The sequence below is a fragment of the Rhineura floridana genome, chromosome 4, assembly GCF_030035675.1.
Source record: "Rhineura floridana isolate rRhiFlo1 chromosome 4, rRhiFlo1.hap2, whole genome shotgun sequence".
NCBI lineage: Eukaryota > Metazoa > Chordata > Lepidosauria > Squamata > Rhineuridae > Rhineura > Rhineura floridana.
The window spans coordinates 9,331,100-9,337,853 of NC_084483.1; positions in this window are offsets into that span (position 1 = coordinate 9,331,100).

The following is a 6,754-nucleotide window of genomic DNA, read 5'->3' on the forward strand; positions in this document are numbered from 1 at the left end:
TGGCCCGCTTAAAGGAAAGACCAAAGATTGCCCACTTGCTCCGCTCCAGCCTCGTGCATCCATTAAAAGAAACAACCAGCCCTTGCAACAGATAGATGCTCTTGCAAATACAATGAAAAAGGCTTGCAGTGGCGTCCAGTGCTGTAAAAATTCAAAGCCTGGTTTGAAGTGGAGGACGGGCGTAGGGTTGCGAGGTCAGAAGGATCCCAAACCCTGAGATTGCAGGGGCAAGGCCAGCCAGTCAACCCAGGCCCTAGTGATGTCAAAGGGGTGTGCCTTAGTGATGTCATGAAGCATGATACATTAAGCATCAGTCACAATTGCATGGAGCATACCACTCAAAACAAAATATCTGATTGGAAATTAAAGGTAGAAATCATAGGTAAATGAGGGTGGTCCCAAGGCAAGCTGAAGTGATGGGACTATTCCTTCTCACCTGCTTAGGGATCCTGGGTTGTTACATGCCTTCAAGTCGATTATGACTTATGGCGACCCTATGAATCTTTTTTGGATATATTTATAGGGTTTTCATTGTAAGAGGTATTCAGAGGTGGTTTACCATTGCCTTCCTCTAAGCCTACAGCACCCGGTATTCCCAGGCAGTCTCCCATCCAAGTACTAACCAGGCCTGACCCTGCTTAGCTTCTGAGATCGGGCATGTTCAGGGTAGTATGGAAGCCTGGGTAGGGAATATTTAATCTAGCCTACTTACTTCTGGCAAAAAAGGTTTAAGTGCCCTCAGGCCAGCCAGTCACCAGAAGGCCATTTGAGGAAGAAGGGGGCCTAGTGTTGTGGAGATGTCAGATGGGAGCAGTCAGGAATAAAGATGGGTGCCCCTGAAGGCTGCACTTACTAAGGCACTAAGCCCCATAGAACTCAACAGGACTTACTTCTGAGTAGATATTGTTAGAATTGTACTATTGGTAAGGCTTGACTAGGGATCCTCTGCAAAAATACCCATATCAAAGCAGGGTTGGCAACCCCCTGCCTGGAATGCCCTGCCTGCCTTTTAACGTGGCTGCTCCAAACTTTACAGGCTTGACCCTTCACTTAGAGAGAGGTTTGAGAAATGATAGAGAATCAGAATCAGGCTGCTATAAAGTAATTTTGACAGCCAACCCAATTCCAGTGAATAATAATTGACACAGAGAAAACACACATGGTTTGGTCTACCTTCAGAGACAGTAGCTTGGGGACAACAGCAATTGCAGCCACATTCCCAGTATGCGAATTCAAATTCTCGGTTACCACTATTGGGCAAGAAATAAACCATCATGCAAACAGCAAGGTGCATCATCAGTAGGTTTAAGGGGGTTGAACTGAGCACATGGAACCACAGTTGTTATTTCTATGGATGTAAGGGACTGAAGTGAGATGTAAAGGAAATGCAAATAGAAAAAGATAATAGAAAAAGACAGTGATTATTTCCTAAATGCAATACCATACCAACCACAACTCCCTGCTTATTGACATTAGGCAGGCGCCTTCATTGTACTCTTTGGCTCCCTGCTAAAAACATTTTTATCCAAGCATGGAGAAGCTATTATGTTTTTTATCTGTTTTCAACTCATTGTTGGTTTTATTATTTTGAATGGTTTTATATACCTGTCTTTAACTGTTTTTGCCAATATTTTTATTGTTTTAATTCCTTCTGTAAACCACTTTGAGGTTTTTTTTACAATAAAGCAGTATTAACTGTTCTATTGTAAAATAATAAACCTACCTCACAGGGTTGTTGTGACGATAAAAGTGGGAGGGGGAAAGCCTGGTTCGTATGCCACCTTGAGCTCCTTGGAGGAAAGGTGGGATATAAATGTAATAAATAAATAAATAATGTTGTAAATAAAATACATAAATAAATTTTGGAGTCACTGTGACCCTTGGGTCTCTTTCCCCTTTTAGGAACGAAGGAATCTGCCTTATACTAACTCAAGTCAGCTAGCTCAGTACTGTACTGATGGACTAGCACTGTCCATGGACTAGCATTGGCTTTCCAGGATTCCAGGCAATAGTCTTTTCCAGAGATTGGATTTTGGACCTTTGCATGCAAAGCATGTGCCATATGACTGAGCTACAGCCCTGTTTTTAAAAGTATCTTTTAAAATTGTTCTTTTCAATTCACTAATGAATGCACAGCATGCCTAGGGCAGACCCACACCATTTATTTAAAGCACATTCAACACACATTTGAAGCACATGAATCCCACCACAGAATCATGGGAACTGAAGTTTGTTAAAGGTAGTGGGAACTATAACTGTGAGGGGAAAACTACACTTCCCAGGATTCTTTGGGGGGAGTCATGCACTTTAAATGTGTGTTGGATGTGCTTTAAATGTATTGTGTGGATCTACTTAATGCCTGCATGTAAACCATTTTAATTAATTTTTTCAAATGTAAATTAGCTACAAAGTTTACTGAGTGACCATGGGCTACTCACCATCTCTCAGCCTAATCTGCCCCTCAGGATGAAAACAACAGAGGGGAACCATGACCACCCCAAGGAAGAAAGGTACACTTAAAATGTAGTGTAAATAATAATGTATAACCATAGTGTGAAAGCAGATACTTATCGAGACATAGTACAAAGAAATATTTATATAAGCATGACTGTCAAAGATGTTTATTATTTTTACAACCTGTAAAGATATTTATACTGCAAACATATGCATGTTTACTCAGAAGCAAGTCCCAGTGTATTCAATGGAGCTTACTGAAACAGGAAAGCGTGCACAGGACTGCAACCTCAAGTGATAAGAAACGTCACTCACTCAATCCAAAATTCAGCATCATGTCACTTTAAGCTGTTTTGCAACTTTTATATTTGTTAAGGTCATTGAATTTTGTATGGATTTATTTCTTGTTGTGAGCTGCCTTAGTTTCCAATCGGCCACCCTACCTCACAAGGTTGCTGCAAAAGACTCCATATATACATACACTGGAGATGTAAAAATACATACACTCCATATAATAGTTTATTGTCAAAAGCAGTTAGTCATTGTAGAACATTTTTTTAAAAATAAGTATTAGTTTCCTACCAAATAAAAGCAATGACACCTAAGTAAGCCCTGCCTAATTGCTTAAAAAATAGGATTGGAGGGGAAGAGAAAGATTTACAACACAAACACAATCCTTTGCTATGTTCACTCAGTCTCATTGATTTACAGCACAATGCTAACCATGTCTACTCAAAAGTAAGTCCTATTAAATTCAATGGGGTTTACTCCTTGTATGTGGGATTAGCATTGCAGCTTTACTCCCAAAATAGTGAGTATTGGATTAAGCTTCATATTTGCAAGGTTTTCAAAACAGGCTATGAATTAGACAAATAAACTGCCCTCTTCAACAGCCCAGAAAAATTTAAACTTACTCGATTCATAATTAGAAAAGAATCTCATTATAATGGCATCATAAGCTGCATGTATATGTCTATTCAAAATTATTTGAAAAATAAAATGTATAATATGCTATTTTTGCAAGTAATTAAAAAACCCTGCATGTACACTTACTATAATCATAATTGAAAATGTTTACAGTAAACAATTGCTTACCAAGATCCTCCCCCTTTAGGATGCACACCTTAATGTGGTGAGAGGGTTTGAGAATGTTGAAGAAGCTGAGAGCAATGCCGCCAGGAGTCTAGAGCAAGAGGCTAGACTCCTAGCAGGGGCACCCAAGGCGGAATGGTCAAAGCTGAGACACCAGACTAAGATGCATCCAAACTCAGAGGAAGGCAATGGTAAACCACCTCTGAATACTATGAAAACCCTACGAACAGAGTATCCAAAATACAACGCGATATAGTGCTGGAAGATGAGACCCCCAGGTCAGAAGGCACTCACCGAACTACTGAGGTAGAACACAGGACAAGTATGAGTAGCGCTGTGACTAATGAAATGACACAGCTGGGTCAAAGCTGAAAGGAAGCCCAGAGGCTGATGTGCACAGATGCGAAAGGAGAGTCCGCAGTTATGACGCACACAATAGGAACATGGAATGTGAGAAGCATGAACCAGGGAAAGTTAGAAATTGTCAAGCAAGAAATGAAATGTACAGTAGGGCCCCGCTTACCGGCGTTCCATTTTGCGGCGTTCCGCTGATGCGGCAGCTCTCAATTAGGGGAAATTCCCCGTTTTAAAGCCGATTTTGTAATTTTACGGCATTTTGCGACATTTTCGCGTGACGTAGCCCATTATAGTCAATGGGTTCCACTTTACGGCAATTTCTGCTTTACAGCGGGGGCCTGGTTCGTAACCCGCTGTATAAGCGGGGCCCTACTGTATCAACATTACAATACTTGGCATGAGTGAATTACAATGGATGGGAATGGGACATATTCAATCAGGCAACTACAAAATCTTTTATGCAGGAAATGAGAAATTAAGAAGAAACGAGGTTGCTTTAATAGTGAGAAGTGATGTAGCAAAAATAATTAGGAGCTACAACGCAAGGTCTGAGCGAGTGATATCAATGAGATTAAATGGGAAACCTATTAGCATAACCATCATCCTAGTCTATGCTCCAACAGCAAACGCAGAAGAGGAGGAATTGGAGAGATTTTATGCAGAAGTACAGGAGGAAATTGATCACACACCAAAACAAGATGTGATGATAATCATGGGAAACTGGAATGTGAAAGTAGGGAACAGAGAAGAACTAGGAATTGTGGGGAAATGGGGCTTAGGAGACAGAAATGAAGCAGGAGAAAGACAAATGTATCTGAACCAGTTTCAAAGTGGTTGAACCAGGTACCACACCATATTTTTATAAACATTAGGTTGTCCTCCTAGAACTAAACTGGGGAGTTAGGAAATATTGATGAACCTGAATTGCAATTGAACCAAAATATTTAACAGTTTGACTTTCTAACTGGAGCAATATTTTATTGTCTTTCAGAATATATAACAAAATGAACACATTGAACAATCCCCAAGGAATCAGGAAAGAGCAATCACAGCATTATACTGTATCCACGTACATATTAGCAGAGCTTGGAAAAGTTACTTTTTTGAACTACAACTCCCATCAGCCCAATCCAGTGGCCATGCTGGCTGGGGCTGATGGGAGTTGTAGTTCAAAAAAGTAACTTTTCCAAGCTCTGCATATTAGTTACCACTTCCATCTTATATAACCTCTATGTTGCTCAAGTTTTAAAAGAATGTGTCACTTCAGAGTGCACTGGTCATATTTGGTTGGTGTCTTATTAGAGTTCTCCTTGTTTACAAAGTCAATAAGATAATATCACATTGCATAGAAAGCTTCTGTCTCATGTTGCTCTACATTTGTCTTCAGTGGTCTTGTATGTTTTTCTCACAATGTAGTGTCCTAGATCTGTTCAATATTTAGTTTTTCATCCAATTTCCAAGCTCTGGCTATTATCAGACATGCTGCCACTATACAAAACATTCTTAATTATTTGCATCTCTGGCATCTCCTTAAAATATCGGTAGCACTTGGCCCATTATTACCATGATTTCTTGAAACCTGGGGCTGCTAGTTTTAGAATTCTTCTGCACCTGTGCTTAGTCTTGAGCTTACCAAATCTTGACTGGGCCTTCTTCGCCCCCTGACTCCCATTGGCCAACTTTACCAAAGTGACTTTTGATTACTTCTTTACATGTTTCCATTATATCTTGCCAAGCAGCAATTATCACCTGGTTCCCATCCCACTGGGTCCTTGCCTGACCTATCCTTGTTTCCAATGACTATTCCATTTTAGGCTGCGGGCACACTAGTCACCTACAACAGTGTTTCTATTGGCCATTCCTGGAGTAGCAACAGGTTGATCTGCCAATCAGTTGCGAAATCTGTCTGAAGCCAATTTTTTTTTAAAATGCACTCAAGGTGATCTCACCAGGATTTAGAATAAAAAGGGGTGGAGTGTGCCCCCATTTTCAGAAAAGAGGTGGAGACACACTGGAACTGGCACAACAGTAAGTGTGCCTCTACCCCTAGACTATGAACATTCTCCTGTACAACAGAGCAGACACATATGCATAAGTGTGGCGCAGGAGACACACACAACCCGCAGCCACAGGTTGTCATTTTCAGCAGTTGCCTTTGGCTCTCAAAGCATGTTCACTTCACATTCTCTCCCTATTTCCAATCAACAGAAATGAGGGGTTTTGTTTCAGCAAATCATTTTAGCTCAGTTGAAGTTTGCATATGCTGCATTCCCTACACTTGCTGCATCTCCATTGCAGCTGTTTCAGCTTACTGACTTCTGGCTTCTTTCCAGAGGTGTAAGGTGCATTTTTTAAAAAAAAAAAAACCCTCAGCTATGTTTATGCAGCCTTCAGGTGTTGAAAAATGCATTGGGTTGGGAAAGTAGTTTTGGTTTTGTGTAAACTGGAAGAAGCAGCGACTGGCAGAAAGCAGGACAGTTGCATTTTTCACTATTATCAGGCTATGAAAATAGCCATCTCCTGCAAAGGGTAGTAACGATCCTCTTTGTGCCGGCCTTATCATCTTTTCCAGTTGTATGATTTCTGTCCGTTGAAATGTCAGGGGGCTCCACCTATTGGCCATAATTACACAGCTCTAGAGAAACTAGATCAGATTGTTTTCATCGTAGCGTGATCCCGTACGTTTCCCCCCAAAATATGTCATTTCTCCACACCTATGCAGACCAATTCTATGCCTATATACCTGGAAGCCCCACTGATTTTAATGTAACTTACTCCTGACTTAAGACCACAACCGTATTCTGCTGAATTGCCATTGCTTGGCAATTGCAGCACTTGGCCGCGACAGACA